Source organism: Acinonyx jubatus, chromosome A3 (assembly GCF_027475565.1).
Source record: "Acinonyx jubatus isolate Ajub_Pintada_27869175 chromosome A3, VMU_Ajub_asm_v1.0, whole genome shotgun sequence".
In the NCBI taxonomy this organism is placed as follows: domain Eukaryota; kingdom Metazoa; phylum Chordata; class Mammalia; order Carnivora; family Felidae; genus Acinonyx; species Acinonyx jubatus.
This window is the reverse complement of record NC_069388.1, coordinates 34322810-34348147: the sequence shown is the minus strand read 5'-3', so window position 1 is coordinate 34348147 and position 25338 is coordinate 34322810. Positions and strand designations below refer to the sequence as shown.

The window sequence follows — 25338 nt, the reverse complement described above, 5'->3', positions numbered from 1 at the left end:
GCACATCAAAGAGACCTTACAGCAGGAAGTGGCTGGGAGTTAAGACCTCCAGGAATAACCCGCAGAGTGTGACATAAGAATTGGTAAATAAATAGCCCAGATCCTCCCCCCCCCCCCCGGGCCCCCTCCAGAGGACTACTGTGAAGTATATTCTACAGTCTCCAGCAAACAGCAGTCTTCTTAGTTGCCTTCAGTGGAATCAGCCTGTCAGCACATCCGACACTGGCTGCATTTCCTTCCTTATCTCACTGCCCCACTCCCCCACTCCTGCCTCCAGGGACTACCTCCGGAGACTGCTACTTGCGCTCCAATCCCTGTCTCAGGCCAGCTTTGGGAGAAGCACCTAAGACAATGCGTGAGTCACAACCCACCCCTCTTGGAACAGACTCGCCACAAAGAACGTGTAAGAGTTATGCGCACGTGCATGTGTGTGATACAGACTCTGCCTACTTTACTCTGCACCAAAGAAAAAAACATACTGAACTTGAAGTAAAAAACATGACTTGCAAGTCTCCAACTTGGCTTTGAACTAGCTCTGTGAACCTCGGAAATAACCACCTTCCCAGGCCTCCAATATCCTCATCTGTCAAATGAACCCAGATAAAGTCCTTTAAGTTTCTTGTCCAATTTTAAAGTTTGCTAAGGATTTGCAGCAATAAAAGGGATATAAATAACGAGGCCCATTACTTGAATGGACACTAAATTCCATTCTTTGGAGTATTTTCACAAAAAGCCAAAGGAATTTTGCGTCATCATAAAGAAAATAACTTTCAGAAACTAAGAATTTAATCTATCAACCAAGTGGCTATTAGATACCTATTTTAAATCAAATTTCCTAGATTTGACAGCATACGTATAATCAATTATTTTCAAACTCATAAATCGTGTATAAATGTCTATTATAGGATGCACCTACAAAAACACCAAGACTGGAAATTTTTTATAAAGTAATACCTCAGAAAATAAATAGGGACTGGCTTTGTAGTTCTGCTCCTGCTGTAACTTTATGTGTCTCCTCGGGCAAATCATTTCACTTCCTCATTCCCTACACCCAGCGGCACCTCCACGAGAGGGAGACAGACCTAGGGCATTCCACACACAATAATCAACTGTTGAATTAAGAAATGGCTCTCATCTTTAGTTTTATTAAACAGAAAAACAGGAATGGGATGGCTGTGCTATCTATATCATCTTGACAATGTCTTCTTGCCCCCACATTCCCTCTTGAAATGAAACAGAATATAGTGACCTAAAATTCTGTGGCTCCAAATGATTGGATCCCTCTCTTGAGAGCTATTGCCTCAGCCCAGCATGTCCATCCTAGAGCAGAGCTTACCTAATCAGTGGCAGAAGTCACTGGATCCTGAACTTTCACAAACTGGTTATCAAAACAAAAACAAAACAAAATAAAAATTCAGTGCTGGACATGCGGTGCCATGGAATGAATGAGGCCCATGTTCCTAGCCTCCATATTTAAAATAATGGCAAAAGTCATTCCAACCACCAGTCATGAGCAAGGCCATTCTGACTGGTGACCAAGACCTCATCTCAGAACTATCTGGAAACATAGGACAAGCAAACAAAAAGCTTGTGGAAGGAATGGGGGAGGAAGCAGAGGACATGGGAAGGGAACATGGTAAGAAGGTATTCAAAACCTCGTTTACTTCTCTTTCTTAACCAACATATTCATAACAAATATACTATTACATCTGTAATGAAATGAAAAACCTGAAAGTAACCATGAACCTCTTGAAAGGATTATCTGGGACTATGGACACTCTTGCTACTTTTTCTCTTGGGCACAAAGAATTCAAAGTATGTGCATCTTGGAAACAGGAGAAGCACAGCAAGAACCAAGAGAAAAGTTCTAAATTTGTATCGTTGTGGGCAAACTATCAAAAACATGGCTTCCTTCCAGTTTCCTCCAACACGAAGAATGGCAACTGCTTCTCTATGATATTTCATCTGAGTTTCAAGGTCAAGAGTGAGGAAGAAGGAAGAAAACAAGGCTATACAATGTCACTAAAAAGCGAGATATTAAATTACCATATAGCAGTTACAAATTTCAACAAAGTTATGAGTACTAATTTATTATTTACACTGAAATGCAAAATTGTTAAGAAATATAAAATTACCAAGAAGTAAACTATTACAGGACTTTGGAAATGTCAGCACAAGTAATTATAATGGACCTAATTGTCTTCATCGGTGGTTCTCAAAGTTGGGTGCATAATAAAATTACCTGGGAAATTTTTTAAAGTTCTGAAGCCCAGGGCATATCCAAGGCTAATTACATCAACATCACTAGGGGCTGGACAACCAACAACATTTCTTTTGAGAAAGAGAGGTGGGGGGGGGGGGTGGTGGAGAAAGTTACAGGAAGTGGCAGAGAGAGAAAGAGAGAGAGAGAGAGAGAGAGAGAGAGAGATTGAGAGAGAGGGAGAATCCCAAGCAGGCTCCACACCACCAGTGCAAAGCCCAATGCAGGACTCAAACTCACAAACCATGAGATCATGACCTAAGCTGAAGTCAGATGCTTACCCTACTGAGCCACCCAGGTACCCCCAACAACAGTGTTTTTTAACCTGCCCAGGTGACAGTGATGTGCACAACAGTGCAGAACAAGTGACCTACGTTATACTAAGTTAATGTTAATGTGGCTTGAGGCAAAAGACAGTGTCTTGAATGAGTGCTTCACTTCTCAACCGCCCCCCCCACCCGACCTGGTCCTTACAGGGGGACATCTGGAGCACAAAGCTTCATCTCTCCACTTCTCACCTGCCTGAGGCTGCCTCTCTACTCTTTCAAGCCTACCTGGAACCGGACATTGATGCCAGGTACAGGGCTCAGGAGCACCAGAACACCAGGAAGTACAGGGGCATCAAAATTGTGTGCAGCAGGGAGAACTGGTGTCTGCAGTGCCTTTGCAGTTAGGAATCACCCAATGGCAAGGAAAACTCACTGAGAGTAGGCCAAGCAATGCTACCAAAACAGGCAGCTTCAGCTCCTTCTTCCCTGGTCTTATTCAAACATCTATTTGTTTTTTGTTTTTTGTTTTTAATTTTTTTTTCAACGTTTTTTATTTATTTTTGGGACAGAGAGAGACAGAGCATGAACGGGGGAGGGGCAGAGAGAGAGGGAGACACAGAATCGGAAACAGGCTCCAGGCTCTGAGCCATCAGCCCAGAGCCTGACGCGGGGCTCGAACTCACGGACCGCGAGATCGTGACCTGGCTGAAGTCGGACGCTTAACCGACTGCACCACCCAGGCGCCCCAAACATCCATTTGTTTACTCAAATATTTACTAGCCAGGTGGCTGGGTCCTAAGCTCACCCTAACTCCCAGCTTATAGGGAAAACAGATCTGAAGAAGTAACTGCCACTCAGTATAATTAGAAAAGTGGAAGTAGGTACAGGCACAATGATAAAATACACAGAGAATAATTACCTCGGGGGAAAGGGTTTTCCAGACTACAGGCATAGCATAAGCAAAGAGCCACAAAGATGAGACAATAAGAAAATGGGAGGCTGTCTCAAACTGCATATGGAAAACGCATGAGAGGTCTGAGGTCTGAAGTCAGAAATGCAAGGTCAGTAAGGGCAAAACAGCCAAGAGCTTGGGCCTTACCCCAGAGCCAGGTTTCTCAACCATAGCAGTTACTGACATTTTGAGCTGGATAATTCTTTATGGGGGGGGGGGGGGGCGGTCTGTGCACTGTAGGATGTCTGGCAGGATCCTTGGCTTCCTTTCACTAGATAAGAGCAGCACCTCACACCCCTAATACAGTCAGTAATTCTCCAGACATGGCCAGATGTTTCTCAGGAGAAAAGTCACCCTTCTTGAGAACCACATCCTAGAGGCAGTCTAGAACTGTTGTGTAGGCAGAACTAAGTCAGAATCTGATAGTAGTATGGACGATACAGTGGGGTGGTGAGATATCATGAACCATCAATCCAGCACAAGAACCTGTATATCTGTGTACACGTGTAGAACCACTTTGGGGCACCTGGGTGGCTAGGTTGGTTGAGCGTCCGACTCTGGATTTTGGCTCAGGTCATAATTCCAGGGTCATGGGATTGAGCCTATGTTGAGCCCCACACTGAGCTCCATGCTGAGTGTGGAGCCTACTTAGAATTCTTTCTTTCTTTCTTCCTTCCTTCCTTCCTTCCTTCCTTCCTTCCTTCCTTCCTTCCTTCCCTCCTTCCTTCTCTCTCTCTCTCTCTCTCTCTCTCTCTCCCTCTCTCTTTCTCTCTACCCCCCTCTGTCCCTCTCCCCTGTTCATGCTGTCTCTCTCTAAAATAAAAATAAATAAATAAATTTTAAAAAAGAACCACTTTCATAAGAGTGTCAGAGAGTCTACACTCACAATCAGCTCTGATTTACTAATTTTTACACTAGGCTTTCAAAGAAGAATCAAGTAAAGTTTTTTTTATTATGCTATCTTTACAATGCAAAAACTTGCCAAAGTTGGCCTCTAGGTGGTGAGATTCTGGGTAACTGTTCTTTTCTTTATATTTATCTGTATCTTCCATGACCTGAACAAATAAAAGAACAATTACTTCTCAAGATACCTTTCTTAGATAATTCCTCTATGAAAATAAAATACTGCATGCATGACAATCAGTTGCAAAGACAGAAGCAATGACCCCCCAATCTGCATACACACGCTCTCTCTCCCACTCTTCCTGCCTGTGCTTTCAATGGTATTATGGCAGTATGAGATGCAGTTTTCCATGAACCAAAACATGCACAAGGGTATCTTTACAGAACATTCCTTTTTTTCACAGACCTTTTGAAGTAAGGCATGGTTTCAGTTATCTACTGCTGTGTAACTAACCACTATAAGACTTAGTGACAAAAGCAATGATCATTTATTATTTCTCACAATTCACTGGGTTGGCTGGGCTCATGGGTGATTCTATTCCATGTGGTATAACTGAGGTCATTCAATAGGCTACATTCAGCTGGGACCTTGATTGGGGCTAGAACATTCAAGATGGCCTCACATCCTTTGGGGTCTTTCTCCACATGGCTGATCTAGTCTAAGCTTTTATAAAGAACCAAGGTTGGGGCACCTGGGTGGCTCAGTCAGTTAAGCGTCCAACTTCGGCTCAGGTAGTGATCTCACAGTTCATGGGTTCAAGCCCCGTGTCGGGCTCTGTACTGACAGCTCAGAGCCTGGAGCCTGCTTTGGATTCTGTGTCACCCTCTCTCCCTGCCCCTCCCGCTCTTGTGCTCTGTCTCTCTCTCTCTCTCAAAAATAAATAAACATTAAAAAATTTAAAAAAAAAAAAAAGAACCAAGGTTGGCTCCTAAGAAGGAGCATTCCCAGAGGACAAGCCCTAATATGCTTATCAAGCCTCTGTATCATGCTTGCTAATATCCCATTGACCAAAGCATTTTGGCCCAGTCTAGAGTCAATAAGAAGAATACATAAAGGCATGAGTGATGGGAGGCAGAGTCCACTGGAGCTACCAAGGTAATAGTCTATCACAGTTGGAACAGGGTTTCCTTATAGATCATGTTCTTTTACCCAGACCTCTTAAACTAAACATCAACAGATTAAAACACAGAGATTATAGATATGAAACAATCCATACCAAATTACAACTGAAGTTACCACACATCTTCATGACTTCCTTAGGCCAGCTCTTAGTACAGAAGTAGAAATCATTCAATCTCATATTTCCTAATGGAAAAGGCATGTCAGAGAAAAATCCCTATTTTTCCCTGAAGGACAGAAATACCAATGATGAAAGATTCCCTCACTAAAGATTAGATGCAGTTGTTTGGATAATATTGAAGATTCCATGATGAAAAGACACTCACTGAATTAAAACAAACATCCAAATCTATTGTCAAATCCCTTCTTCCCAGTTTTCTTCTTAGGAGAATGAACCTCCTTTGAAGAACTAGGTACAATCCTAAGAAATCATGCTTTAGGTTTTCATGCACTGAAATTGGAATGTAAAGTCACATACCAATTCTCATATGTACAATAATAATTTGCTTTAGTTAAACTAGTAATTTACATCAAGAGTGTTCTAATGCATACAATTTATTATTTTACTATTTTTACCCATGTGTATTATAAAAATGCATTCTCTAGAGGAGAAAGTAATCTCCACATAACAACCCTAAAGTAGAGCAATAAACATAACCCCCAAAATGGCAGGGATGCCTGGGAAAATACTGAGTATCCATCTGAATGGGTTTATATTATAGGTGGGTGCCTTCAGACAGGACCATTTAGGAGGTGCTTCCTGGCTCCAATGTCATAAATGAAGGATGCCCAGACCAGGATAAACTAAGCCTGGGTGAGCTCCTACATGAATCTGACATGTAGAAAACAACAATGAGGTTGAAAGATGAATCTGGGCCACTCAATCTTCAGAGAGAGTTCAGAATATGAAAATCCTTTTAATAAAAACTACAAATAAAAAGTATCTGTAGGCCACTTTCAAACAGTTCTAAGCAACATTTTGGGGGAATCTGGTACAAGAACAGCACCTACAATTCTGTTTGGCTCAATAAATACTGGTCAAATGAACCAAACATAACCTACCAGGAAAATGGCGTTGGAAACTGGCTCAATGGTTTTCCATAAGTTCTTGGTAAAACTGAGGGACGGCAGGAGATGCAGGAGTGGCAGGGAGCAGACTACTGCTTTATACCTTGGGTTTTCACATGAATAAAAGTTACTTCTGCTATTTAAAAAAATCCACTGCTACTAATATATCCCAACATTCATGTTCTATGAATAAGAAAACAGAGACCCAAAGCAATGAAACAACTCAACCAAAGTCAAACACAAAGAATGGCAGTGTCACAACCAGACCTCAGGTCCATAGAGAAATACTCGCCTATACAGTCAATCCTCAATATTTGCAAATTCACCTACTCACCAAAATTTATCTGTGACTGCAAAAGCAATACAGGCATCACTTAGGTGGTCTTTGCTAGACATGCACAGAGAGACAAAAATGTCAGCTCCCATGCACACAATCCCAGCTGATGTCATACAAGGCTCTGCCTTCTGGTTTCAGCTCTCATGCTGTAAACAAGCATCCTTTTCACAATCTATTTAGTGCCACATTTACCACAAGTTTGTGATTTTTGTTAGTTATTTCACTGTTTAAAATAAGGGCTCCCCAGCGTAGCGCTGAAGTGCTATGTAATATTCCTAAGCACAAGAAGGCTGTGATGTGCCTTGCAGAGCAAATACATGTGTTAGATAAGCATCATTCGGGCATGAGTCATAGTGCTATTGGCTGTGAGTTCAATGGGAATGAATCAACAATACACATTAAGTAAGATTAAAAAAAAAAGAAAGAAACATTCATGAAACAAGATTATATATTGATGAGTTGATGTAAATGTTGTGACCAGAGGTTCAGAGGAACCTATCCCTGTATTTCCAATAGGAGCAATGGCTCAGGGTTCACTAATCCAGTGTGTTCATGGAGGCTTTATAGAACATAACCACTGGGAACAATGAGATCAACTGTACATAACTTATACCTCTATAGTTGTTCTTATTGAGGGCCTTAAAAACTGGGTACTAGTACTCTTGAACCAGATATCAGTAAATACCTTAAAAGGGCCTCCCATACTCACTGAGCACCTTGGTTTTTCTCATAACCAGTGCCATGAGCCTCACGATTCTATGGGGATTTAAATTTTTACTCATTTGTTTGGAAATCTTTTAGTATTATGAGACCTGTTACCTAATTTGATAAAAATAGAACAGCAAAAGAACCATCCTAGAAGATATCTAGTCCAAAGGCTACTAACCTGAGTTCCATGACCACCAGAGAGGTTCATAGATAAAATCCAATGTGCCATAAACTGGGATAGGAAAAAACAATTACATGGCTATTTTCACTAAGCTCTAACTGAAATGTGGCATTTCCTGTGATTAAGAATATAAATTGGGGTGCCTGGGTAGCTCAGTGGGTTGAGTGTCCATCTCTTGATTTCAGCTCAGGTCATGATCCCAGGGTCATGGGATTGAACCCTGCATCGGGGGCAGCACTGAGCATGGAACCTGCTTGGGATTCATTCCCCGCCCTTCTCCCCGCCCCTCTCCCGCCCCGCTCACTCTCTCTCTGTAAAATAAACAAACAAAAATATACATCACAAATCACAGTATTGATTGTACTTGTGATTTGGTTTTTGACAGAAATTCCAGATACTTTATCATATCAAATTATTGCAGATCTTGCAAAATATAATTGTACTCACCAATAATTCCAAGTTACAATAGTAACTGTTCATTTAAAGTGTTAATAAGATGTACATATATTATTATGCCACACATTTATTTACTATTTTTGCATCTGTATTTCAAATATAATGGTTTCCTTTGTAGTTCTAGGTATTTTGTTTTATGCATTTAAAAAGCTATTTAGAGAAGGGGCCGATGGAGTCTTCACCAGACTTCCAAAAAGGCCCATAAGAACTCTGAAGCACCTCTCCCAGACCACAGATAAAGAAAGGTGAGGTAGTAAAAGAAAACAGGCTTTGATGCTCCCATCACTGGTTAGACACAAACCCAGGCCTGAGGCCTCTCAATACCCAACATGGATGAGGCTCTATGAGCTGCTCAGCTATTCATCCTAAGTATAAAACCTGGGGCACTTTATCCCCCAAAGTGTGGCCAGTGGCTACGTGAGCCCTAAGATTAAGCATCAATATGAAGGCAGAAACATGCACCTCAAGAGGGGAATGGGAAGGATTTTACAATGCACAGGAGTCCCTCCCAGCCTATCCAAGATTCAGATCCCATCTCCTGGAGAATCAATGCTGCCCTACCCCACAGGGAGCAGAATCACCATGGTGGGAAGCCAATGTCTCTGATGGGACTGTGTGTCACTCAGCTGGGTGGCACAGAGCAGAGGTGCAGGATCACATTTCCCGCCATCACCCAATCACCTTACAAGCATCCTAGGCACCAGCCACAACACATTAACTGCTGTAGACCAAGCATGCAGAGCTCTTTCCTGCCTCCTAACACACTTCCCTCTGCTTACAATGGCCCTCCTGCCTTTTCTCCCTGACAAACCATTCTGGTCCTTTGATACTCAGTTATGCATCATTTTCTTCCTCTATCTTTGCCAGGTAATCATCCTTGTCTCAACACTAGACTGTGAGCTTTGTGAAGATAGGCAAGGAAGGTAACTGGGCTAGAGGAAAGGAGGTCCAGCATCTATTGTGGGCAGACAAGATAGACAATGACAGTACTAACAATGCTAACATTTATTGAACATTTAATATCCACCACACACTGTTCTAGGTAATTTACATATATTGTGTCATTTGATCTTCCAAACAGCCAGTAGGTACAATTATAATCCTAATTTCACAGATGAGGAAACTGAGGCATAGTGAAGTTAAGTAAGTTGCCTAAGGTCACATTGACAGGAACGTACAGCAGGGATCTAAAGGAGGCACTCTGATCCAGAGGCTAAGTAGGCCTTTAACCAGTGCCTGCATCATAAGGAGCAGATCTAATCCCTTCATTCAATAGGTGAGGAAGTTACAGGTCTCAGAGATTAGGCAATATCTTATTACAGAGGACAGGAGGTAAGATTAGAATCCAGAGCTCAACTTCCAGGAGGCTGCCTCTTAGTTTACTTTGGATTTTTGTTTGGAATAAGAGAGAACCAAATGAAAGGGAGGGAGGAGGGAATCACATTCATTGATCAGTTAGTCAATGGGTTTATAAATCAAATGACTGGTCAATAGACGGATAGGGAGATTATCAGACAAGTAGAAGGAACTGATCACTTTCAGGTATCGCCAGCACAAAGCAGACCTGACTCACAGTAGATAATGTTACTGATTGCTCCTTGAGCCATGAAAAGGTATCAAGACATGCAACAACTACCACCCCTGAGTGTCCTCTAATTTAATGTAATTCCACAGGACACTGTGTGCTGGCCAGGAGGCCCACAGTTGAAGGAAAGGCAAGAGGCTTAGAAAAGATGAGCTTCCTTCCCAGGAAACCCTTAGAGAGTCCCTTCACAAAGAAGAGATGACTTTATTTTTCAGTCTAATTTAGCCCTCCTGTATTTCGACAGGCATAATGAATACGATGTTCTGTGTTAACACAGAGAAACAAGGGCGAAATTTGCTTTGCCTGGCTTTTATGTTAATTTCTTGCTGACCTGATCCCAACTGCAATTGATCCTACTAAGAAAAAGATTATTTCTTTCCGGATAGTGGCCCTGGTGCAAAATCAACAAAGATTTCCGACCTCCAACATGTGAGAGCTTAGTTTGCTCCTGACCTAGAGAACTAAACAATAACTTGCAAACATCATTCACAGGTTTGATGGGAAAACAATTCAAACACAAGAAACATCTGCTGTGATAGATACTCTTTCAACTACTGTAAGGAGGAAACACTTGTGGTGACATTACTGACTATTTTGTATGGCGGAAACTGCTTTCTACTTTGAAAGTTATTCATTTGCTGTAAACTGGCTAGATGGCACATCAGTTAAGGTAATCATCTTTTAAACTCGAGACGGGAAGATGTAAGCAGACATTCCAAAGTACGTATGCATCCTCCTCCCACCAAATCTACTGAGTTGTCACCTAGATGGTTGAAGATTCATCATTGGTTTGAGGTGGTGCTGGTGAACTGCAGTCTTCAGAGACATACCCTTTTTCTTTTTGTCATGGCAAGCCTAGGACTCACTCTGTGATTCTTCAGCAGCAGCCCTAAGTAGGGTTGGTCCTCAAATGCACCAACGAGGTACGACATTAACAGCTCCCAACATCAGAGAAAGTTCACACCTGGCTGGAAGTCAGGCTCCCCAAAGACACTGAAGCAAAGCTCTAGCTTAGACCTCTGGCTGCATTTTCATTCTGAGCAGCAATTTCTGGTACAAGAAAGTTAATCTGTTTTCAAGCTTGTTGCTAAATACACAATTTAATATTAAAAATACAATAGAGAATGTCAAAATGAGCCAAAAACAACAAACTAGATACAACCAAGAAGAGTCCCAGAGGCTAAACATGGTAGTAAAAGCAAGAAACAAGTATCTATATATAGAAAAGGACTATCTTAACCAACAAGAAATCTTTTTCTTCTTTCTTTGGGATCTAGCTCCATGTATGGCAATTAAATTAAGAGACTATGTTGTTAAGATAGTAAAGAGGCAAAAAGGGAGCTTTGAAAAATATATTTCATGTTTAAGATGCTACTACAACAAGGTTCAAATGCTGGCATGAACAGGTTCGATTTTCTTCTGGAACCTCTAGCAGGAAGGTGTGAGAAAGCAAACATATACAACTAAGAATCTACGTCAAATATCCAAAACTGTGTGGCTTTCCACCAACTGAATATTTCTAGGTATAAAGAGGTAGTCACAGGGTGCCTTCTCCACATTGTCCAGTTTGGGTTCCTTCTTAGGCATACCTTAAATCAAGGATTTGAGAACGAGTAGTTTATTTAGGGAGGTGACCACAGGAAGCCAGTAGTAGAATGGAGAAATGACACAGGAAAGCCAGTACAGGGTATGACATCAAGCAAGTTATCATTGTGGGCAACTGGGGTCTAACCCCATGGGGAACTCTGGAAGATGGTATAGACACATTCTCCAGTTATCCCATTCAAGAGGCAAGGGAGCTGGAGTATTTGTACATGGATTCCTTCTTAACCCACATGTGCATCAATGGATAAATGGATAAACCAAATATGGTACAGACACACAATGCAATTTTATGCAGCCTTAAAAAGGAAGGAAATTCTGACAGACTACAATGTGGACGAACCTTGAGGATGCCATGCCAAGTGAAATAGGTCAGCCACAAAATGACTAATACTGTATGATTCCACTTACATGAGAAACCTAGAGTAACCAACTTTGTAGAGACAGAAAATAGAATGGTAGTTGCCAGGGGCTGGAGAGAGGGGGAACTGGGGACTTATTATTTCACAGGTACAGAGTTTCAGTTTTGCAAATGTAAAGGTTCTGGAGATGGATGGTAGGGATGGTTGCACAACGCGTGAATATACTTAGTGCCACTGAACTGTACATTAAAAATGGCTAAATGGTAAATTTCGTCTTATTTGTATTTTACAATTTTTTTTAAAAAGTGCGCAGGGTGCTATGGGTAGAGCCCCCAAAGTAGGTTTATTCTAATAACCCCACTCAAAAACCTACTTCAAAGATAGGTACTCAAACCTACTATTAAAGGGATCTGATAAAGCAAAAGATGCCTGAGGACAACTATCAAGAGATATGGGGAATGGGACTATCCTAGGTAAAAAAAATAAATTTATTCATTTTTTTCTGATTATACATGATCATGGATAAAAACTCAGCAGACAGGTAAAAAGAAGAAAATCTAATCTGTAATCTCATCACAAGGGTGGCTCTCCCTGGATGTGCAACATGGAGACCCATGTACAGAAAGAACAGACCTGGAAATCAGGCAGCTCCCAACCTCAGCCGCCAGCGGGCTCTTGTGGCTGGCAGAGCTGGGCTGCTGACTCCTCTGGATCCCGCTATCCCCACCCGTAAACACCAGACTCTGTGCCAACGTCTTTGAACACCTCACTACTCAAGGTCAATGGCCCAGCAGCATCCACTTTCCCTGGGAGCTTGTTAGAAAGGAAGAGTCTCAGGCTCCACCCAAACCTGATGAATCAGAATCTGCATTTTAATATTTGGGTTAAAAAGCAGGTGATTCAGGTGTGCTCTGAAGTTTAAGTGCTGCTCTAACACAGGCCTTCTACTTCTACCTATGATTTCTGAAAAGGGCCAGAGCCGCTGAACCCCTAGCGCCTCGGTGTTAAAATTTCCACCTTCTCTTGCGGAAAACAACCTCCCTGTCTAGCTTTCAAATGAGGTAATCCAGGATCTGGCACAGAGGAGATGCCAGGTCAATGTGGGCCAATATTGCTAGCATTAATATTACATACAATGTCACCTGAAAGAAAACCCATGGAAGGTGACAGCAAATTTAAAAATTTCCACCTGAAATAACAAATTCTATTTTATTTTGCTGGAATAGAAAACAACTTATCCTCAGGCAAGCTAAAAACAATAAAATGGTTTTCTCCCAAAACTGAATGCTTCTTTTGTAATACAGTTCACTATTCTTAGACTTTTTTCAGACCTGAAAAAAAAAAAGTAAATGAAATGACATGTTGAAACTTGCACTGACCCTCTCGCATTTCCAAGGCTGCTGCTCTGCTATGCTTAATGTCTTTTTTTTTCTTCTTTGTAAGCAACAAATAGGACTTTGTTAGCTCGTGCAGTGATGCAATTATAAGTGCATTAGCCCTCTCACCCACAAAAAGAATCTGATTTCAGGAACAAAACATAAAATTCACCACTAAAGTAATAGGCTATCATAGTAGAGTTGTTTAAATTGGGGGAATACTGTCTACTTTTGCTTGGATTTGAAACATTGAAAATACGGAGGGAAGGGGGAAGGTATATGGGGAAAGGAAAACAGACTGAGCTATGAATTAGCCATATAACATTTTAAATCTTAAGGCACATATCAAAAGTCTTGACACATGATTATTCTCTGCTCCAGTAATTCTGCTTCTAGGATTTTATCCTAAAAATGGGCAAAAAAATGTTTTATCTTCAGTGAATAATATTCCTCATAGACTTGATTATAACAGCAATTTAAAAAAAAAAAGAAAAAAAATAGTTTATGGACTAGTTAAATAAAAATAAAACCGTCACTCACATAAAAGTAGAGTATACCATTCAGAATAATGTTTTTGAAAAAATATGTTTAATAGGGGTGCCTGAGGCTCAGTCGGTTAACCATCTGACTCTTGACTTTGGCTCAGGTCATGATCCCACAGTGTGGGTTCGAGCCCTGTGTCAGGTTCTGCGCTGACAGCACAGAGCCTGCTTGAGATTCTCTCTCTCCCTCTCTCCCTCTGCCCCTCCCCTGCCCTCTTTTTCTCAAAATAAATAATGAAATAAGCTTTAAAAATATGTTTAATAGTACAGATACACACACACACACACACACACACACACACACACACACACACACACACACCCCTACAGACCCTCTGCCCTCTTTCCTGTTCTAAACTTTCTTCACAGCGCTCACCACCATCCGATACATAGTGACCTGTTGGTTGCTGCCTATGTGCCCGAACTAAAACAAAGTAAACTTCAGGCAAAGAGGATTGTTGCGTTCACTTCTGGGTCCCCAGTGCCTCACATGGTGCCCATCAAGTAGTAGCCACCCAACAAATATGAACTGAGAAATAAATGAAAGACCAAATATAAGCATAGGAGCTTAGGCATACAGAAACAGACACAAGACAATGGAAGACATTCCCAAAATCACTAACAGGGTTATGGCTGGGTGGTGAAAACACACATGCTTTTATTTTCTCCTTGATGCTGATCTATTGTTTCTACATTTTAGAACATCTTCTAAAAAGAATAAAAGGGATGCTTGCATGGCTCAGTCAGTTGAGTGTCTGCCTCTGGACTTCAGCTCAGGTCATGATCTCACACTGACAGTGCAGAGCCTGTTTGGGATTCTCTTTCCCTCTCTCTCTGTCCCTCCCCTGCTCATAAGCTCTCATGCTCTCTCTCTCAAAATAAATAAATATACTTAAACAAAAGGATAAAAGATATAAACCCTTTTCTTATATGCATGTGTGCATTTGTGTGCATATGTGGGTATATGTATGTATTTTCACACGTTTTTTGGCTACCTAATAAGAATATCATTTATTCCCCAAACTGTCAAGTTATACAAAAGGGGAAAAAAAAATGAAACACTAACTCTCCACTTCAGGTGAATAAAATGAAATATGGGACAAGTAGTTTTAAAAAATCAACATGGGGGCACTTGGGTGGCTCAGTCAGTTAAGCATCCGACTTAGGCTCAGTGCATGATCTTACAGTTCGTGGGTTCAAGCCCCACGTCAGGCTCTGTGCTGACAGTTGGGAGCCTGGAGCCTGCTTCAGATTCTGTGTCTCCCTCTCTCTCTGCCCCTCCCCCACTCACGCGTCCTTCTCTCTCAAAAATAAACATTAAAAATTTTTTTTTAATAAAAAAATTAAACATCAACACAATGAATCCATTTTTGCTTCTTAGCACACACACTTTCACTAAGTCCCATACAAGCATATAAAGTGTGATACGATAATCCTTAATTAACTGTTGCTATTTAATAAAAAATACGTTTTTTGGGGCGCCTGGGTGGCGCAGTCGGTTAAGCGTCCGACTTCAGCCAGGTCACGATCTCGCGGTCCGGGAGTTCGAGCCCCGCGTCAGGCTCTGGGCTGATGGCTCAGAGCCTGGAGCCTGTTTCCGATTGTGTGTCTCCCTCTCTCTCTGCCCCTCCCCCGTTCATGCTCTGTCTCTCTCTGTCCCAAAAATAAATAAACGTTGAAAAAAAATTTTTTAAAAATACGTTTTTTGGTTTTATAAATTATATGTTGTTTTTGCAATTATGGTGGAAAATGACAATTTCACAGGTATCACAATGGTGTCCTATTGTTTTATTTTTATTATAATAGAACCAGCAATTTCTGTAGAAGGCAGCAAAACTGGATCACAGTGTTCTCACTGGTCTGAAAGCAGAATTGCCATCAAGAGACATACCTGGCAAATGAATAAAATCAAGAGCATCAGAAGTATTCAGACAGCATCCCCTGAAATAAATTAAACTGGCCAGCCTTAACATTAGAAAGCACCTCATCAGAGAGGTTTAAAATGTAACAAACGGATTTCCTAGGCAATCTTCAATGTGTCTCTTTTATATTCTAACAAGCAATATAAAACTTCATACTCAATAAACTTTTAAAAATCCGATTCAGGGTATACAAAAAATTGTCCATTATAATGATGATACTTGTCAACTAACACTGCAAAACAAAGTTCATATAAAAAGATGATACGTGCAAATAAAGGTCTCCATGTGAAGCAGAATGCTGTATTAACGCTGTGCTTCAAAAACAGGATCAGGAATACTTCCCACTGGGGAAGTGTTAAGGGAGTTTGTGAATTGGTCAAAACACCAAAAACCCCTTTGACGCATCAGTACTTGAGACCCCATACAAGCTCACTCTCAGCCTTTTTTCTCTTACCTTTGCTTGCTTCCCAAATATTTCCTTTCATCTGGTAAAGTGTCAAATAACTGTTCTACCAGATTTCTTTGTTTCTTTGCCTTAATTCATCACACTGTGATATTTAACTCTGAAAAAAGTATAATTTAATTGCGTATTTTTTTTTTTTTACTATAGACAAGTTGGCAAACAATAGCCAGTGGTTGGCAAACTCTAGCCCAGGGGCTCAATCCAGACTGCCATCCAACTGCTTTTATAGCACCCATGAGCTAAGATTGGTGTTTACATATTAAAATGGTGGAAAAAATCAAAAGGAGAATACTATTTCATAACACATGGTCATTATAGGAATTCAAATTTCAGTGTTCATGAATACGGTTTTCTTGGAACACAGCCACACCCCTTCATTAATCTATTGCTTATGGCTGTCTGGTGCTGCAACACTTAAGAGCGGCAATAGAAAGTACAGAGCCTGCAAGGGCACCTGCGTGGCTCAGTTGATTGAGCATCCGACTTCGGCGCAGGTGATGATCTCGCAGTTCGTGAGTTCAAGCCCCATGTCAGCCTCTGTGCTGACAGCTCAGAACCTGGAGCCTGCATTGGATTCTGTGTCTCCCCCTCTCTCTGCCCCTTCCCTGCTCATGCTCTATCTCTCTCTGTCTCTCAATAATAAATAAACGTTGAAAAATTTTTAGAAGGAAGGAAGGAAGGAAGGAAGGAAGGAAGGAAGAAGGAAGGAAGGAAAGAAAGAAGGAAAGAACAAACGAACGAACGAACAGAGCCTGCAAAGTCAAAAATACTCTCTGGCCTGTTTCAGGAAAAGGTTCCCAACTCCTGCTCTGGTTTACACAATAGTAACATATAATACAGATGGTAGGTCCCTGGGTTTTACTGTTTTATGTATCCTATTTGAAAGAAATGAGGTAATTTGCATAGGAATATCTATATATCATCTACCTACCTACCTCTCACCCACCTATTTCGTACAAACTGGGATGAAAGATCTGAAAGAGAACTCAGCAAAGTGCTAATGATGTTACCTCTAGAGCAAAATGTGATACTAAAGACAGAGGGTGAAATTAAATAAAATGTTCACTTTTTACTGACATATGTCATTTTATCCTGGCAAACAGGTACTACTTTTGTGTTAAAAATGATTTTAAAAAGAAATAAAATTCAAGGGGAACTTTACCAAATATTGACCTTTCAAAAGAAGATAAAATTAAACAGCTGAAATGTCAAAACAGAGGGGGAAAACATGGATTTCTAAGAGTTTAGCAGCATGATCATTTCGAACTGGTGCCTTCACAGTGAAGCGCATCTTTAACCATGGAAAAAATGTGAAATGTTACCCAGTTATGTCACATTAAGAAGAAAAGCCATAGTAAGGAATCTGAAAAGTATACAGACTTCGAGGAGTGAAACACTGTTCAGAAACTAATGATAAACAGGTAACGCAGGCTATATATTCCGAGGGACTGTAGCTTCAGTGAATCACCTATAGAGACGAAGGACATTTCAGTATCTCCAATATCCATTCTCTTCACTCCATAGCTTTGGTTGAAATTAATTCATTACATGCTGAATAAAGAAATACTGCTCATAACTCTTGGTTTCAAAAAAAAAAACATTTTCCCCAAAATATACTGTAAGGAACATAAAAATCATTAAGCCATATGCTCAAGTGCACAACATTTTTACTATTTCTTAATTTTAAGTGGACACTAAAATCTTTCAGAGACCAGACAGTGCATCCAGACAGGGGCATGATGCGGTACAGTTTCAGTGAACCACCACATTTATAATTCAATTCCTGCACATTTATAAATGCTGGCTTTTAAATTGCAAGCCCAATGGCCCCTTTAACTACACTTAGATGCACAATAATTGACAGCTCATTACGACAAGTGGTCTCAAGAGTGAAGTATTATAGCTAATGGTCTGTAAATGCTTTCATCTCCAAACTCGGGCCAACACTGAGGCAAGCAAAACTGGGCTTTTCCTTAAACGCATTTGATTTTAAATGCCTGTATGACACAACATTACTCAAAATTAATCTTCCTATTTCTAATGTCCGAAATGCTGAGTATTTAAATCAAGAGTGCACACCTAATTAATCTGTTTTCTTATGAAATACACTGTAATATGACAATTTCTAAGAACCCACATCTTGAAGAGGGGTAGAAATGACTTTAAAGCAATGGAGTAAAACCATCTAAATATCCAATGATAGAACATTCCTGAAATGTTATAGTTCCTCATTATTTAAAAGTATGCAACCATTAAAAGCCACATTTAAAACACAATTATGTAGAAGTAATCACAATACAATGTTAAGAGATAAACGCAGGATAAGAATTATATGCCCAATATAATCCTAATTTTATAAAAAATACAATCTATGTCCTATGTGATACAGATAACATTAAGTTATAGTGATTTGTGTGTGTGTTTGTGTGTGTGTGTGTGTGTGTGTGAGCATGGGTGATGGAGCAAGAGTGGTTTTCACTTTTATGTTTTCTTGAATATTCCAAGTTATCTACAATAAGAACCATTTTTACAATTAGAAACAAAATTGTCATGAAAGTAATGTTCCTCTGTCTTTATTCCTGTTGGCATATACATATATATGTAAACACACACACACACACACACACACACACACAAGTATACAGATGGCATACATATGTGTATTGTGTGTGTATATGTACATATACATACATCAAAAATCACCACTAAACTAGTGGTAGTGTCTCCACAATTGGGAAGACCCAAAAATGTATTTCAGGATTAAATGTTTTTTTTAATGTTTATATATTTATTTTGAGAGAGAAAGCAGGGGGGGCAGAGACAGAGGGAGAGAGAGAATACCAAGCAGGCTCCACGCTGTCAACACAGAGATACACAGAGGGTTCAATCTCTCACAAACCACGAGATCATGACCTGAGCCAAAATCAAGAGTAGGACACTCAACCGACTGAGCCACCCAGGCGCCCCTTCACGATTAAGTTTATCTTTAAGAGCAAACATTCACCAAAAAAAGAGAAATACTTAAACAAATAACATTTTTACGCAAAGGCCTGAGGAAAAAACAATGTAGGCAGGAACACTGCGGGTAATAATTAAAATTAACGCTGTAATGTTACCTATCATTTTCAGAGTTTAGAACAGACAAATCCAGTGTCAGAAATAAACCTTAAAGATGGTCAACTTAATATAAGTAACTGGGAAAAAATGGAAATAACATGACTGCAAACATTGCTTTCCTAAGACTGATGTCCCTTACCCATATTTGTCAGGGCTGCCTGTGTTGGACACATTTTATTCAAAACTGCGGCAAAGTGCTGTTTCCGCTGAAGACTCATCTTTGCCTCTCACAGGAAAAGCAAACAACTCTCCCTGAACAATTTCATAATATTCCAGCAAACAATTTATAACAGTGTTCAATAACTGGCCTGCTTGTCTTAAGAAATTACAAACAAGCCAGTTCCTGCTTTTAGACCAGACAGAAGCTGGTCCAGGCCTTGGGAACTAGCATCCTGACTGGCACTGTTTAACTCTGCAGGAAAGAGAACGAGCATCTCAGAGAAACCGTTCACGGGAGTGATGAGAAACTAGGGCAAAAACTAGGGAGCAGGTGGACTAACACAGAACAGGAGCCCAGCGCCCTGTGGAGAAGCCAGAGCCAAGACAGAAGAGTCTGATCATTGTGAGTGGTGGTTACTGAGCAAATAAATAAATAAACAAACCAACAAACAAACCAACAAACAGCAAAGGGCAGTTAAAGAACGAAGGGGGAAAAACAGCTGGAAATGTGCCAAGCCAGGGAGCGTGGAAGTTTAAAGAAGCATCTGTGCCCTCGCCGAGAGAATGGCAAGAGCTCAAGGGCTCACTGGAACTGTGGGGGACACAGAAGCAGGCTGGTGCCATGCTGCCTTCTAGAATTTGATTGGCAGGGTCTCCGTGATGGGTGGATGAATGACCATAAAGGGAAAAGCTGAGAGGACTTCCAGAGAGGCCTAAAGAGCCAGGAGACTGTTAAGACAGGTGAGATCACGGGCGAGGGTGGGCTGGGGTCAACTGTGAGCCAGGCTCCAGGGAGGCAGCACTGGACCTGGGGCATGATGGGTCTGCGCAGGTGAGGCCCAGTGCTGCTCAGGTCAGGGGAGCACAGGTGTATGGGGAAGTACACAGTGACAGGGCAGCTGTTGGTTCAGGGGCCGCACCATTTGGGGAAGGCAGCTAAGGTAGAGGCCTAGCACGTGGGAGGAAGCCTGACTTTATTCCCCAGGCTCTGGGGAATCAGGGGCAATGTCAGCAGAGGGCTGGGAGGCCAGACCAGTGCCTAGAGAGGATGGGTGAGTGCAGGTGAGCTGGGGACAAGGGGGCAGAGGAATGCAGAAAACCAGCCAAGAGGCAAATGAAATCATCCATGCAGGAGATGAGTAATACTGACCCTGAAAATGGTCAGAGGATGGGGGTGAGAAAGATTTTGGAACTGGAGTGGAGAGCAACTGAAAATTACTGGCTATGAGGAAAGAGAAAAAGAGACGGCCTGTGGGTGCTGGGAGAGAGGAAAAGAGGGAGAGACAAAGTCTTAGAAAAATAGCCTTATCAAGGCCATACAGATGAAATGAAATGTGAATGAGATATGCACAGACAGCCTTGAATTCCCCCAAACCCTCCTTTTTCATATTTTTTTTTAATGCTTATTCATTTTTGAGAGAGGGAAAGAGAGCATGAGTGGGAGAGGGGCAGAGAGAGGGAGACAGAGCATCCGAAGCAGGCTCCAGGCTCTGAGCTTTCAGCAGCACAGAGCCCGACACGGGGCTTGAACCCATGAACCGTGAGATCATGAACTGAGCTGAAGTCAAACCTTAACCGACTGCGCCACCCGGGTGCCCCAAACCCTCCTATTTTTTCACTCCAAGGTGGTTCGCTGCACTGTGGATCCATCATGGAGGATGCACACAGTAGGCCCTCAGGAAAGCACCGCGCTCAGTCCACTCCCTGGCTTCAGTGACGCACGTCAGCCTTCCCGGAAGAGGAGCACAGGGGGCTTCCGTCCTTGGGCAGCTCCTAGAGCTCCGCTGCCGGCTGCAGGCAGACTTCCACAGCAGACCATCTGCCGGAGGAAAGCGGAGCCGCCCGATCATGTGTCTGACCGGCTGGCATGAGGCATGACTGCGTTCTCAACAGGATCGCACACGCGCCCAGCGCTTCTTAGAGGTACATCATCTGATGCCCCTAACAGGCTGTCATGCGCTGAAAGATTGAGGAAAAGAATTCTGACATAGCCTAAGGCAGCAGCGTGGTTTGTGTTTTAAAAATGGGTTCGGTGGCAAAGAACCTTCCTCAGGAAACATTCCAAGATGAGCTGTAAAACCTACTACACGGAGTAAACACTAGCAGATGGGTGCCCACGAATGCTTCATTATCTTCAACTCATTAACCTTGACAAATTAATAAAGGTGAACTCATAAACTTGAGGGCTTACATAATTTAAGTAGTTCCAAATCAGAGAATGTATATAAATAAACGCTGATAAAAGCATTTAAATAGGCTCCTTTTTCATCCTTCTTAAATCTAAATGGTAAAATAGCTATCAAGTGACAAGGGTTCCCCCCCCCTTTCTCTCTTTTACTCTGTAAGGGAGACCAAGATAGGTTCCAAGCTATTAAACTATTTGTGATGTACAACTCATCATCATAATTGGGGGCACACTTTCTTTTGACCTTTACAAAACTTTCATTTCCCAAATGTGACAGATAAGAAGTGCTTTTATAGCACCAATAATGATTTTTTCCTATGGGAACTTGCCAATTAGAAGTTGAAAAAGAAGGAAAGACCACACTGGATATACGTTTAGAATCTCAATGCACCTAAAATATAGCTGAAATACTTAAGAATCCTGCTTAGAGGATAGTTCAGGCAAGTTAAGAATCTAATCTGGGGAAATACATATTAAAACCAGCGCCAGGGCAATTATCTACTCCCCTTAGCACTTTCGTATAACGCTAGGTGCCCGTAAAATGTGTTTAATCGAAAGTGGATGGTCGGCAACTGCATCTACAACTAGTAGTCTAAGTTTTTAAAGATTAATAACAGTTTGACTGAAGAAATGTAATCCCTGTCTCTTTCTCTCTGTGTCTCTCAAAAATAAGTAAACACTAAAAAAAAAAAATTTTTTTTTTAAATGAAAGGGGTGCCTGGGTGGCTTAGTCGGTTAAGCATCTGACTTTGGCTCAGGTCATGATCTCACCATTTGTGAGTTCAAGCCCCGCGTCAAGCTCTGTGCTGACAGCTCAGAGCCTGGAGCCTGCCTCGGATTCTGTGTCTCCCTCTCTCTCTGCCCCTCCCCCACTCATGCTCTCTTTCTCTGTCTCTCAAAAATAAATGTTAAAAAAATAATTCAAGAAATGTAATCCACAGCACACAAAGCTGTTTCAGTAACACACACAACCCATAGCACAGAGAAGCAGCAAGTGCTTACCAACTCACCAGACATCAGACATCGTGAGGACTCTTATTTTTCTCATGCCCTCAGTGCCGAGTCTGGAGGCTCCACACACGAGGTTCTTGAGTAAGGTGACAGTTGAAACTGAAACCACCAGGATACCACAACAGCCTTTGGAGAAAGGACGAGTGCTACCTCCATGCTTTTCTCTAACAATAAATCACCCTTTAGGGGAACTTGATTTCACTCTTCCTCTGACTCGGCCTTTCATTGCCTATACACACAAAGGTCAAATTCATTCATTCATTCACCTGTTCATCCACTCAGCAAATATGTATCGATTTCTTCTTAGGTCAGGCATTTTCTTAGCCCTCCACCATCCCACACGGCAGCTAGCAGCCACATGTGGCTAGCGAGCACTTGAAATGTGGGTACTCCAAACTGACATGTGTTTACGTGTCAATTACACACCAAATTTTCAAGGCTTAATCTGAAAAAAAAAAGGAACATAAAATATCTCAATAATTTTTATGTTGATTACATGTGGAAATAATACTATTTTAGATATGCTGAGTTAAAAAGCCTTATTAATATTAATTTGACCTTTCTCATTCTGCCTTTTTAAAAAAAAATTTTTAACATCTATTCATTTTTGAGAAACAGAGTGTGAGTGGGGGAGGGGCAGAGAGAGAGGGAGACAGAATCTGAAGCAGGCTCCAGGCTCCAAGCTGTCGCCACAGAGCCCAATGCGGGGCTTGAACTCATGAACCATGAGATCATGACCTGAGCCAAAGTCGGACACCCAACCGACTGAGCCCCCAGGTGCCCCTCATCCTGCCTTTTTAAAAATGTATTTATTTATTTAGAGAGAGAGAGGGACAGAGAGATATTCATTCTGCTTTTTAATATGCTACTAGAAAATTTAGTATATGATGATGGCCAAGACTTGAGACAAAGCCTTGTTTTCAAGGACCTGACATTTTTGTAGAAGCCGCTCATGGTAAACAAAGAAATAAATAGTAAGCAATATTATGTAATTTCAGATAATAAATAGTGCGTGATGAAAATAAGGCAGGGTAAGAGGACAGAGTGACCAAGACAGGATATCTTAGGTAGGGGGTAGGGTGGCCTTGGAAGTCTTCCCTGGGGAGGTGAAATGTGAACAGGAAACATGAATGATAAGAAGATCATATAAAGATCTGGGGAGGGATGTAGGCAGGGGGAGCTGCACGTGCAAAGGGCCTGAGGTGAAATGAAGTCTGCAAGTTTGAACAACAGCAAGAAGGCCAGTGTGGCTGGGGCACAGCAGGAACAGTGGTGGAGGAGGTTAGCAGGCAGAAAGGAGCCAGGGTACAGAAGTACTGATGGAAAGCTTAAGCCCACTGAACCTATAAATTCCATGTAATTCAACTCAAAACTCCTTTAGGATATCTCATGGAACTTGACAAGCTGTTTCTTTAAATTCATGTGTCAAGTAAAGGGGCGAAAAATAGCCAAGATTTGACCAATGAAATGCCAAAAGTTACCATGAAGCTGTAGCCAGGGCTAAGATGAGGGTGAGGCGAGTGAGGCTCTTAGCACCTAAGAGTAAACACTCCCTAAATTCAGTGTTCTGAGCACCTCTCCTGCTGTTCCCTAGTCTTAGCAATGTGGGACTGACCTAAGGATAGATGAAACAAAACTACTAAAGTAGAAGTGGGCAGCCAAAATGGTTCCAGCCAGGTAAAGTCTCAGAATACACAGCTTTGTGTGTAGGTATGTGTGTGTGTATACCTATACATAGAAAGATTCTAATTATACATATATATATATATATACACACACACACACAACGCATGTGTGTGTATATGTGTGTATGTAACGTATATGCACGTATGTGTGTGAATATATGTGTGTGCATGCATGTCGCGTACATGTATGTGTACACACACTTGTGTGTGTAAATGTGTGCATGTGTGTAAATGTGTGTATATATACACATATAAAGGACACATACATGAAGCGAGAATACGAAATATAAATGGAAAAGAAAAATAGCACCCTCAGGAGAAGAGCCTTGAGAGTGAGAGAAACAGAGTATAGTGAGGGGATTAGGCCACTAGTATACTCACAGTTTTTAATAGGAGTATATTTAATGAGTTCATTTAATAATAAACTCACAATTTCATCGATTTGAAGCCATACATAAATACACATACATACAAGTGGAACACAACATCAGAAATGCTAATTTTATAAGTGAAGAATGAGACAAAATTGTTTATATATTATCTTTTTTAACTATAAATATATGTGGTCAATACGGCAGACTGAAAATGCCCAAAAATGATACTGGTTATTATGTTCCGACCTCCTGTTCCATTACTTCTGAAGTGGTCTTTAATATTTAGTAAAGAAAGCATAGTATAAACCAGAAAAAGACTGAATTTAAAGCCTACAATTATACTTACAATGTGTCATTTAGAATAAATTTTATCAATACTGAACAGCACCATGTTGCCTAGAAGTATTCACTAGGATTAAAGAGAATCCAGCCTGTCAATAAATCACATAACTGAATAAATTCATGTTAACTGTACCAAATTTACATTTTAATTATACTATAAGAAATTGTTTAAGTCTCCTATTATTCATAGAGCCCTGCAGTGTGGAGGCATGGTTATTACTAAAGCAGAAAGAGTTTGAGGAGAGTCGTATCTGTATTATACCTGGAAATATCTTATTTACCTCAATTTAAAAATTGTTCATATTTCGCTTTAATTTCTTTGAGAACCATCGGCACTCCTGTGGTTTCAAATGACTACT

General features: G+C 41.1%; 1 protein-coding gene across 16 annotated transcripts in view; it reads right to left on the bottom strand.

Moving 5' to 3' along the window:
• Positions 1-25338, bottom strand: part of PLCB4 (phospholipase C beta 4) — a 415996-nt gene that overhangs the window by 336452 nt on the left and 54206 nt on the right. For 2 of the 16 annotated variants that reach the window (XM_053200240.1, XM_053200243.1), the window contains exons 3-4: positions 1250-1378; positions 955-1082 (exon numbers count right to left, since the gene is read on the bottom strand). The exons of the other annotated variants lie outside the window; for them this stretch is intronic. The gene's annotated coding sequence lies outside the window, so the exon portion shown is untranslated. The remainder of the gene's footprint in view (positions 1-954; positions 1083-1249; positions 1379-25338) is intronic. 16 annotated transcript variants of the gene reach the window in all.